This window comes from Mus musculus, chromosome 14 (genome assembly GCF_000001635.26).
Source record: "Mus musculus strain C57BL/6J chromosome 14, GRCm38.p6 C57BL/6J".
Classification (NCBI taxonomy): domain Eukaryota; kingdom Metazoa; phylum Chordata; class Mammalia; order Rodentia; family Muridae; genus Mus; species Mus musculus.
In genome coordinates this window covers 60,615,374-60,627,651 of record NC_000080.6, presented here as the reverse complement: position 1 = coordinate 60,627,651, position 12,278 = coordinate 60,615,374, and the positions used below count along the sequence as shown (strand labels likewise).

The window sequence follows — 12,278 nt, the reverse complement described above, 5'->3', positions numbered from 1 at the left end:
TCATGGTCTGGGTCTTAAGTCAAATCAGATATTGCTTGGTTACTTTCACAAGTGTCACTTTTGGACAATGTATCTTGCAGGCAGGTCGCTCCTGTGGATCTGGCTTGCCATTTACCTTTTTCCTTCGGTAGCAATGAAGTGTCTAATCTTTCCTGTGAAGCCGAGTGTGTATGTTAGGGTGTAGGATGAGCTTTAATGATGCCTGTCCCTTGGTCTCTGTGGGTTCCCACGATCCCCTATCCTCGAGTGCACACAGAATCTGTGACTTGAGCCTAACCACAGGACATGGTATGGAGTAAGATGTCATGAAATGATCATGTTATGTTATTATAAAACCCCAGTACGGTGGCACAGGCTATAACCAAGACTCTTGGATGGTGGAGGCAGGAGGATCTGAAGCTCAAGGTCATGTTCAGATTCACATTTGAGGGCAGTCTAGGCTACATTTGATCCTGCCTCCTAATAATTAAATTTAAATAAATAAATAAAACCAATAGCAACAAGACCCAAGTTAGCATATTACCAGTTTGATGAAGTGGTTTGTGTTGAAGAAAGCTCACTTGAAAGGAACTGTGAGCAGCCTTTGGGTCTTGGGGGCAGTCTCCAGTCACCAGCTATCAGGAAACTGCAATGCTTATTAAATCACAGCCCCAAAAGGAACAAAAACACAGGCTAGCCTATTTATCATCATCATCATCACCATCACCACCACGGCTGCCACCACACCACCACCGCCGCCATCATATCATCATCATTCTTATAAATTGTGTGGGTGTGTGCATGTCACGGCAACTTTTGGAGCAATTGGTTCTTTCCTCCCTGGGCTAGAACCCAGGTTGTCAGGCTTGAGAATGGGCACTGTCATGGGTTGTCTCACCTTCCTGTCCCACTCCCCCGTGTCCCCTCTCCATAGCCCATGACTTGATTATAGCCTTGTGGGGCCTGAGCAAACATGCAGTTAGCTACACGCAGGCTTTTGACCCATGTAAACTGAGAGTAGAGTGTGTGTTTGTGTGTGTGTGTGTCTGTCAGTCTGTCTGTGTCTGCGTTGGTTTAACCTACAATGTTTTTTTGTAATTTGTTCCAGAGCATAGAAAGACTAATAGAACACCAATGTGACCACCACTCAGATCAAAATACAGAACACGGGCTGGAGAGTAGTTAAGATCCTTTGCTGTTCTTCCAGGGGACCTGAGTTCAATTCCTACCATGCACATCAGGAGGCTTTCAAACGCCTGTGTCTCCAGCTAGAGAAAAACCCATCTCTCTCTTCTGACCTACATGAGCAGCCCTATACACGTCTGGCAAACACACACACACACACACACACACACCACATAAATAAATTTAAATATATCTTTAAGAAATACAGAATACTTTTAGGTTCTCAGGAAAACCCCTCATTCCCAGTATCCTAAGAGCAAGCTTTTACCCGACATCTGTCACCATAAGTTGCTTTTTGTTTGTCTTGTTTCTGAACTTGGAGCCGGAGGAATCGTGCAGGATAAACTCTTTTACTTCTGACTTCCTGACTTCCTTTCTTAGCAAGATGTGTGAGAGATTTGTTCTTGTGGGGGAGCTATGCAGCACTAATTCTCTTTTTATGCTATGAAATCTTCTTAATGCTGTGCCCTTTTCCAGTGCTTATAGACACTGGGTCTTTGCTACATTCACTTATCATGAACATTCTCACAGACAGTGTGGAGGGCATTGGTAATTTGTATTCATTTAATCTTCACTTGGCTGCGACTCCTTCCTCCAGCTGCCCTTAGTGACTTCCAGGGGACAGGAAGAGGTCATGCCGTGTGATGCCATTTCTGACTTCTAGAGAACAAGAGGAGTGTGATGGGGCATTGAGAGTACCAATCTATTACCCGGTAAGTTGGAGTTGCCCAGCTCCCTGCCTGGTCAGGCTTATGCCGTGGACTGCAGTACAAATGGATCATGAGGTCACGAGTAGAATCTATGTCCTTGTGAAAGGACTTGTGGAAGGCTGCCTGCCCTTTCTGTAGGCCAAGGCTACAAATATCAATTCTGTAAGGAATCTCCTAGACAGCAAGATGGATGGAGCCCTAATCTGAAGCCTTTCAGCCTCCAGAACCAAGAAAGAATGGCTTCCTGTTATCTCCGAATTGCCCACGCTTGGGTATTTTATTACAGCAGCCAAATGAGCCAAAAGAGAGTGGAAGAGGCCGATTGCTTACGCTGTCCCTAAATTCAAAGGTGGAACTTTGACGGGGAGTAGAGCATGAGGTGGGATTCCCTTGCATGTGGGGTTACTGCCTTCCTAAAAGAGACCCCAGAAAGCAATCTTGCTCCTTACACCACGAGAGGACACAGGACCAAGACTGACTCCAAGTTTCCCAACGCCTTGATGCTGGATTTCTCAGTCTCCCAAACTGTGTGGTACACCCAAACTAGCTGACGAAAGCAGCCTGGGCTGACCCAGCGATGCCATACGTCACCTGTGGTCACTGCTCCAGGAGGTGCCCACCAGCTTTACAAGCTGTGTCCCTTGAGAACGAAAGCATGCCTCACCAAGCCTCACATCTGCCTCCCTCGTCGATTCCCCTAGTGATGGGGGGCAAGGTCGGTTAGATACCTAATGTGTGCTAGATTCTTGTTTCATTTGTTTCTCTTTTGAGACGGTGACTTGCGTGGCCTTTGGTGGCCTTAAACTCTCGACTTGTAGCCGGGGATGTCCTTGAGCTCCTGCGTCCACCTCTCAAACTCTAGGCTTAGACAAACAAGTCACCATACTGAGCTTACACTTGTTTGCTTTGAAACTGCCTCACAATGTAGCCAACTCTGGCCAGGAAACTGTGGTGAAGGCAACTCATTCGGGTGATCCCCCTGTCTCAGCCTTCTGAGAGTTACGCTTCTTCACCTATATGTACAGCCATGCCAGGCTCTTCCGGAAGCATTTTACCTGTTTGAACTCACTCAGTCCTCACACTGACCCTGTTTGGTAGGAACTGATAAATTCTCTTTTTCATAGATGCAGAAGCTGAGGCCTCTGTGAGAAAGCTAGCATCTCCAATCAATCAATCAATCAGTCAATCAATCAATCAATCAAAGCCCTCCAAACCAGGTTCTCACTAGGTAGGCCTGCCTGGCCTGAAACTCACTATGTAGACCAGATTGATCTCAAACTCACAGAGCTCTATCTACTTCTTTCTGTCTCCCCAACACTGGGCTGAAACATATGTGCTCCCATGGCAGGCAGAGCCAACGTCTTAGCCCCAGCTGACATTTGAACCCAGGTGTCTGAGCTCAGATTCTATTCACCTACAACACCAAGCCCACAAGCAGGCATCGCCTTCTGGGAATGTAAGCAGAGCCAAAATCAGAACAAAAGACTAATTGTGAAAGAAAAAAGATTAAAGGGCCGGCAGGTAGGTCAGAGGTCAGGAGCATGTAGAAGACATCAGGAATAAATCAGTATAAAGGTACCTAAGCATAGGGGCTGGTGTCGATTGAGCTTTAAGCTATAAAATGGCTATTTTCATTTTCTCCCCAATGGACTTTGCATTCTGTTCCTGCTAGCTTAGAGCTGTTGTCTGGGGCATGCTTTACCAACCTGGAATTTCATCTCCTTATTCAAACTGTCCTACAGGGGAAGGTCATTGTGGCTTTCATTTTTACAGTAGGAAAATGGGGGCAGAGAATACTTAAGCTGCATGTAGACTGAGAACTAATTGAGGCTTGGAATCTAGCTCATTGGTCAGGCTTGCCCAGCACGTGCAAACCCCTGGTGTGGCGGTTTGAATGAGACGGTCCTCCCCAGGCTCATAGGGTTAAATATTTGGTCCCTAGTTGTTGGAAGTGTTTGGGAGTTTTGGCCTTTTGGAGAAGGTGTGTCACTCGGGCAGGCTTTGAGGTTTCAAAACACCCCTCCCCCAACCCCCTCCCCAGGATTCTTCCCCTCTCTGCCTCACAGGTGTAAGTCAAGCTATGAGCTTCCAGCTACTCCGGCTGCCATGCCTTTGTCACCACAGATTCTAACGCCCTGAAGCTGTAAACTGCAATTAGACCCTTTCTTTCCTAAGTTGCCTTGGTCAGGGTATTTTATCCCAGCAGTAGAAACTAAGTAGCAACTAAGTATCCAACTAAGAACCTAAGTAGTAAGAATAGTAACTAAGATAGCAGGATTCTATCCTCAACACAGTGAAAATAAGCCAGCACAGAGCTGCCTGGCTCTCAAAGGTCAGGTGCACCAGTCCGAACATCTAGCTGTCAAAGGAGTTCTGTCCACTCACAGGTTAGGTCTCCCAGGGCTGCTTCCGGAAGCAACTGGCGTCTGTCTATAGATCACAAACTAGACTTTGTTTCTGAAGGGGAATGAATTGCAACAGGTCTCCTAACCCAGGTCTCCTAACCCATGTGGGTGTTTACATTTTCATCTGAAATGAGGATTCTCTCTCTTCCCAGACTCACCATAGGAATGGATTCAAATAAGGCTTGGAAGGGGACTTGCCAATGTCCAAGCAGGAATCTTGCAATGGCTATGTGACAACTTGGGTAAGCCACCATGCCAAGTGGTTTAGTTAAATATCAGTCTTAAGATGTTGCCAGCAGTTCATTTTAAAGATTTAATTAACACTTAAGCCTGTGGACTTTAAGTAAAGTAGATGGCTCTTGATAATGTGAGTAGATATCCAGTCAGTGGAAGGCCTTAAGAGCCAGGATTGTCAAATATGATTGGAAGCCATCAGAGAGTCTTCCTCTAGCAGCAGATGGGAAAGGGTGAAGAGACCCACAGCCAGAGCCAGACACGATGCAGAGAGAGAGAGAGAGAGAGAGAGAGAGAGAGAGAGAGAGAGAGAGAGAGAGAGAGAGAGAGACTAAATTGGGAGTCTCCATCCTGTATCTCACATGACTCACAGAGACTGAAACGGCAAGCATGGAACCTCCATGGACCTGCATCGGATCCTCTGCATATCTGTTAAGGCTTGGTGAGTTTGTAGTACTCCTAACAATGGAAATGGGTGTGTCTCTGACTCCTTTGTCTGCCCTTGAGACTCTTTTCCTCCTGTTGGGTTGCCTTGTCCAGACTCGAAATGAGGGCTTTCACTTTGCTCTATTGTATCATATTTTGTCCTGTTTGGCTGTCATCTCTTGGAGGCTTGCTATTTTCTGAAGATGAAATGAAGGGTAAGTAGACATGGGGAAGAGATGAGGTGGAGAGCAACTGGGAGGTGCGGAGGGAGTAGAAACTGCGGTTGCGATGTATTATATGAGAGAAAAACCTATTTTCAATTAAAAAAAAATCCAAGATTGTCATTGCCCAAAGAAGAGGATTTGGCTGTCAAGAGATGCCAACCATTAAGCAGACAGAAGAGCGCTAACTGGGAATGGTGTGGTCTTTTAGAATCTCAAAGCCCACCCCCAGTGACACCAAGAAAGCCACACCTGCTAATCCTTCCCAAATAGTTCCACCAATTGAGGACTAAGCATTCAAACATATGAACCTTGTTCATTCTAAGCACCACAAACACACAAAAAAATATGGATATTCATATCTGTTATCCCTTCTGAGAGCAGTATCCCCAGTAACCCATGAATCTCCCACCAGATTACTCTTCCTCATATCCTTTTTTCAAAGGACATGCTTAAAATTGAACCTGGGATGTTGGACGGTATCAGATCACTGAGCTCTGTCCCCAGGCCCATTTTCACTTTTATTGGTGACAGGGCCTCACTGAATTGCTCAAGCTTAGCTCACACTCTGTAGTCCAGGAAAGCGTTGAACCCGTCTATGATCTTCCTGCCTCAGCCTCCGGAATGGTTGGGATGACACCACCACTGGGCCCAGCTTAAACCTAGTTCTTAAAGGTCTTACTACCTCAGCACCACCACAGTGAACACCATGCCTTCTACACACTACCACAATTAAGCCACAGCACTGGGGTATATCTCTGGGTTGCCCTCGCTTAACCACCCTGCCTACCTTTGAACAGTTAGTCAAGCTCAGATCTCTTCCTTGTAATTCTACCCCAGGAAGGATCCAGGCCTAAAGCAGAAACACAAATACTTGGTGTACACACATAGGTGACCAATGTCACAAGTGTGATCCCTGATATGATTGAACAGAGGCTAAAGCAAAGGGAAGTTGGTTGGAGAGTTGAGAACCTCAGCGAGCTGCTGATTCAGTCCTGCTGTTGACATTTTTGATGAGAGAGGCTTCACGGACCAAACAGCTTGGAGAAGGAAGAATGTGACAACAAGAGAATGCTGGTCTACCAGTGCTGTGTAGAGAGATTTGTGAGGCCTGGGGAGGGTGGGATGGCAAGGAAGGGCACGGACTTTGATGTTTATTTCCCCGAGAGTCCTTGTTTATCGTTCACGGTCTCCATGAGTCTCTACCAGGAAGGGCTCTGCCATGTGCCGCGTGAGAGAACTCTGATTTGGTGGTGACTCGTTCTCGAGGAATGTAAACTCCATCCACAAACAAAGAGGCAGCATGTGGGTTTCAGTTCTGTGTGGGACCAAAGGAAAGAATGATGGTGACTGAAGTAGTTGGAGAGCAGGCTGCTGAGAGATCCACTGGGCCAGCAAGGATTTAAATTAACCCTTGGTAGTGAGGGCTGGAGTTTGGTCCTTGCTGAACCAGAAGAGGGTTAGGCATTGCTTTGGTTCTTCAGTTACATGAGAACATGTAATATCAGTATTGTTATATAAATAAGATTCCCAGGAGATCAACGCTAGAGATAGGGTTTACCAAAGAAAGGAAAACAACATCCATTTAAGATGGGCGTAGGATAGAAGCTGAGTCAGCTTTGGGAGAAGAAGCAGAGGTGCAGAGAGAAGGGGCTAGTTGCAGTACACTATTTTCTGTTGCTGTAACAAAATACTCAAGACTAGGCAGGAAGGTTGTTCTTTCCCACTGTGATGCCATTCACCACTATGAGATGCAGCCAGGGCCTTCACCAAAGCTGAGCATATGAGAGCCACCAGATCTTGGACTAATAAGATTATAGATCTACTATCAAAATTAATGTTTTTTCTTTATAAAGTACCCAGTCTCAGGTATTTCGTTATAGTAATAGAAACGAGCTAAGATAGCCAGTTGATTTCTGTTTAACTTTGGTTTCCAATTTGTACTCTGATATAAAAGATTCATTTCTGGGGAAAGAAACAAAGCTTAGTCTGTAAAACTCAACACAAAAGTACCTGGGTTCAAAACAAGGCGAGGTTGATGTAGATCCCACAGACCCTTATAAGTTTATTATCTGAGCTGTAGTGATGATTCTAAGTATGTGTGCTGCTCGCGTGCGCCACACACACACACACACACACACACACACACACACACACACACTAATGTAATAAAAAAGGAAAGACTTGAGAATCAGGTCTTGACCTAGTGTTTGTTTCCCAGTGCACTCTAACAATAGCTAACAGATGAAAGAAACTCAAATAGCCACAGACAGATGCAGCAATAGAATACTTGGATGCTAAAGACTGGGTCTAAAGTGTTCCTCCTTAGACCTGTATGTTAAAGGGTCAGTTTCTAGAGTGCTGCTATTAGCATCCCCTTGCTGGCTGAGCCTGTCTGTGATGGCCCAGTGTACAGTCCAGAGTCCAGCCCTCAGCCATGCATCTCCGTTGACTCCCTCCTCAGTGTCCTCAGTCTCCCTTAGCAGTGAGGATTGCTCTGGAAGCCATTAGGGAAAGAAGTCATTGATACACATCGAGAATCCCAAAATGTGTCCTTTCTACCACCATGGGAATGAGTTCCTATTCTAGGACAAAAACAGTGTCTTGGCACGGTCATTTAGAGAGGCAGAGGCAGGCTGATTTCTGAGTTCGAGGCCAGCCTGGTCTACAGAGTGAGTTCCAGGACAGCCAGGGCTATTCAGAGAAACCCTGTCTCGAAAAACCAAAAAAAAAAAAAAAAAAAGACTGGTAACTGTTTAGATGATCAAAATGAGGGGAGATGGTTAAGCCTGTCTGAAGTTGTGTGTGTGTGAAGTTGTGTGTGTGTGAAGTTGTGTGTGTGTGAAGTTGTGTGTGTGTGAAGTTATGTGTGAGAGAGAGAGACAGACAGACAGACAGACAGATTGCCTGACAGACACAGAGAGAAATGTAAGTGCTACAGCAGGTAGAGAGCTTCAGGACATACAGAACACAGCCAAGCACAGTGGGAAACCTCCAGGGACAAAAACATGTACTAGTTAAATGCACAACAGAATGTTTTTTCAAATACCTGTTACAAGTGAGAAAGTTGTGTGCAATTATTAGAAATTTCCCCAGCTTTCCAAAATGATGTCATGAATAAGAACATTCCAGAAGCTATTTGCAAACTGTGTTTATATCTATGTGGATTATCACAGAGGCACGGCACTTTATCACCTTAATAAGCATAAGCAGGTCCTGTCTCTAGATGGAAGCCAATAATTTCTTGGTAGACTTGCCTCCAGGAAAGCCAGGAGCAACCACAGTTTTATTCAGTGTACCACTTGCCTGGTGACTGGAATCAAAGCCCAGCACAGCAAAGGAGGAGAAAAGAAAAAAGCTGAGGAGATGGCTCAGTGTGTAAAGTGCTTGCACATATGCATAAAGACTCCAGTTCAAATCCACACCACCCCCATAAAAGCCGGCATGTGGGGAATCCCAGTGCTGAGGGCAGAGGCAAAGACTTGCTTAACCCAGAGCTCACAGCAAGGCAGTATAGCCCAATTGGTGTGCTCCAGGCTCAGTAAGAGACCCTGACTCAAAAAATAAGGTGGAGGGTTGGAGAGTTAGCTCAGCGATTGAGTGCTTGCCCAGGTTTTTTTCTTAGCTGGGAGTGGGGAATTTAGAAATAGACATCCAACTTTGATCTCCAGCCTCCATATGTGCAAAAGCACATGTGTGTGAACACACATGCACCACCACCACCACCACCACCACCATGCAAACATGCATATATCACATATACACAGTAAGAAGTTAGAGAAGGAAGAGGCAGTGAAGGAAGGAGGGAAGGGAGGGGGGAGCAAGGGAGATGGGAGGAGGGGGGAGAGAGGTAAAGTGGGGGGAGGGGAGAAGCTGAAAGGAGGAAAAAGGAAGCTGTTAGCTCATTCCAGGAAGGAATAGACTCCCACAGCTGCTCTCCACACACTCTCCTCTACCCTGCCTTCTTACCTGGGCCTGCTAAAGAGGTTACTATGTCCTCTGGGCCCACATATGCATAAGCCCGGGTAGAGGGACACACAGGAAGGACACTTCCTCTGGATATATTTCCTTTCACCTAAAGTAGTGTTTCTCAACCTTCCTAATACTGTGACCCTTTAATAGAGCTCCTCATGTTGTGGTGACCCCAACCATAAAATCTTTTTTTGCTCCTTCATAACTGTAATTTTGCTACTGTTAATGAATTGTAATGTAAATGTTTTTGGAGACAGAGGTTTACCAAAGGAGTAACAACCCTCAGGTTGAAAGCTGCTGCACTAAAGGATTAGGCTTTATACTTCATTCAGACTGCAAAGTCTGTTTGAAATCTTCTTACCTAATCACAATGCCGCCACTCTAGATGAAAACACTAGTTAATAACTTTTGGTGGAAAAGCAGGAGTTGTGTCTCCTCCCGTTATCCAGCTGTTTGGGTTCTGTAGTGCACAAGGCAGTAGGATTTATGCCTTTTTATGAAGTCAGCATTGCTGTGATGAAACACCATGGCCGAGAGCAAGTTGGGGAGGAAAGTGTTTATTTGGCCTACACTTCCACATCATAGACCATCACTGAGGGAAGTCAGGACAGGAACTCAAACAGGGCCAAGTGCTGGAGACAGGAGCTGCTACAGAGGCCATGGAGGGGAGCTGCTCACTGGCTTGCTTCTGGCTTTGCTCAGCCTGCTCTCATATAGAACCCAGGACCACCAGCTCAGGGATGGCACCACCCACAATGGACTAAGCCCTCCCCCCATCAATCACTGATTAAGACAATGCCTTAGAGCTGGATAGTCTGGAGTCAAGAAGGCTGGGCTACAGGGATGGAGACTCAGACCCTCTCCTCAAGTAGGACCATCAGCCCTCAGAATTCTCAGGTTCAGAAGCCACAAATTCAACCAGCCTTGGTTTGAAAATATTAAAAAGAAAATTCCAAAGTTCCAAAACAAGCAAAGTTTAAACTGATGGCACACACAGCACAGCACTGAATTCGTCACTCTTTCACTGCCACGAGGCGCCACACCCGTGTGGCCATTTGGGTGCTTGCTTCCCATGTTCTGTGTCACGAGGCTCATGACGGCTGCATCAATACTAAAACTGTGCAGACGTGTTTTCTTGTTACTGGGATAATTACTTATGCACTATTCACTTTTTATTAGGTATTGCAAGTCCTCCAGAGATTACTTAAGGTCCACAGACATGTGTGTATATAGGTTCTATGCAAATGTTTTTTCTATGTACAAAAGGAACTTGAGCACCCACAGATTTTGTTTTCCTGGGATGTGGGGTCCTCCAGCTGACCCTCCAGCAAATGTGTGGGAACTGTATTCAAGTTCTATTGCCCTAGGTGACATGTTACAGCCAAAACATCCAGAACACAGGGAAGGGACATGCAAAGCCGTGCTGGAACACAGAAGACAGAAGGATTTCTTCCACGGGGAAAGTCAAGAAAGATTCTGAGATAGGACAGCATCAAGTATAAAGGTTTGTGAATATTCACAATATACTTCATGAGTCAAGTGTGGCTAGGACGTCTGACAAGGGTGTAGAGAAGACCAAAAGAGTTGGCATGGCCAACAAGCTACCTTCATAGATTTTCTCAGCACTTCTAATATATTAACTTCCAAACATTTCCAATTCTTACCACTCTCCCTCAAGATACTATGGCACAGGCAAACTCTGCTGGGTTTAATGTCAAAACTGGGGCAAAATTCCATCAACCAAATGTGTCCTGGTATTTGACACTTAGCAGGCTAGAAAATTAGCCCAGAATTCATGGCCCTACTTCACTGTTTTATACTCTTTGTTTCCCTTGTTTGTCTGTTTGTTTTAGCTTTAATGAACCCCAGAGCTTCATTTTAGCTCTATATATTTGGAAAAAACAAAACAAAACAAAAACAAAGAACATCATTAGTTGTTTTCTGGAGAAAGGGCCAGGATTGACAGTGGGGACACCCAGTACTCACCCATTAGAGCTTGTGACTGTCCTGATACAAGGCTGTCTTCAAGGACAGCAGCAGCTCCAACACAAATTTATGTTAACTTGCACCTCTAGGCACAGGTTTCCTAAACACAAAATGGAAGAGCGACCGGCCCACCTGACTCATGAGGAGACTGGAGCCAGTGGGTTTACTGCCTATGTGGTCCTTGGCGGATTGAGAGGAACCTAAGATGTGGCTGCTCCCAGAACATCACAGATTTTGAGACATGAATGGGTACAGCCGTTAGGAGAATTGCTCTACAAACGCAGACACATTTCCTCAGTTCCCTGGGGGATGTGCTTTCTGCCTTCATACGGCCAAACCAGATCACTTCAAAGGAAGAGCGTGACTCTTAGCAGTGACAGTCTATGACACACAGTAATATACCTGCCTGGATTCTCAGTGCCTTAGCATCCACAGGCAGATGGTTGCTCTTCTCCGCCTGAGTCTCTCCTCCTCACATTTTCATTTTAAATGTCCTCGCAGACTGAACAGGCGCTCCCTCAGAAGGGCAAGTCGCACTCTTTCTGAGGGGACAGGGGGTAGGTTTAAGATCTGGTGGCCTCTGCATCCTGAGTGCTGGGATTGAAAGCATGCTCCAAGTTGCAGACTTAATCCCTGTGAAGGGGCCCTTTGTGGGAGCAGGATCTCTGTAGCAGTTGTTAAAATGAGGTTATACACAGATAGGGTGGCCTTTAATCTAACTGGTGTTTTTATGAGAAGAGGGGAGAAGGCGGCTCAGTTGAGGTGCTTGCTACATAAGCACAAGGACCCAAATTCAGGTCCTCAGTGCCCAAGTAAAAGCTAGGCTTGGAGGCACACACCTGTAATCCTAGCACTTGGAGGAGGAGGAGAGAGAGAGAGAGAGAGAGAGAGAGAGAGAGAGAGAGAGAGAGACGCCCAGGCTCGCTGGCTAACCAGCCTTGCCAAATCAGCAAGCTCGAGATTCACTGAGACCCTACCTCAAAAAACAAGGTGGAGTGTGATTGCGGGGGGGGGGGGGGGGAACACCAATATGGACTCAACCCTGGGAGCAGGTCTGAGAAATAAAACTCTCACACTGCAGAGCCAGTCCCTGTCTTGTTGAGGACCTGAGGGGGCAACAGGTGAGGTAGGTACCTCTCAAGTTCAGAACCTGCAAGAAT

At 46.0% G+C, this 12,278-nt stretch overlaps 1 protein-coding gene and 1 long non-coding RNA gene across 3 annotated transcripts in view; one reads left to right on the top strand and one right to left on the bottom strand.

Moving 5' to 3' along the window:
- Spata13 (spermatogenesis associated 13) overlaps positions 1–12,278 on the bottom strand; it is a 279,389-nt gene that overhangs the window by 136,905 nt on the left and 130,206 nt on the right. The window lies entirely within an intron of this gene.
- Gm41166 lies at positions 4,436–10,713 on the top strand. The gene is made up of 3 exons (XR_874674.2): positions 4,436–4,521; positions 4,887–4,955; positions 10,500–10,713. It is a non-coding gene; the product is annotated as a predicted gene, 41166 (long non-coding RNA).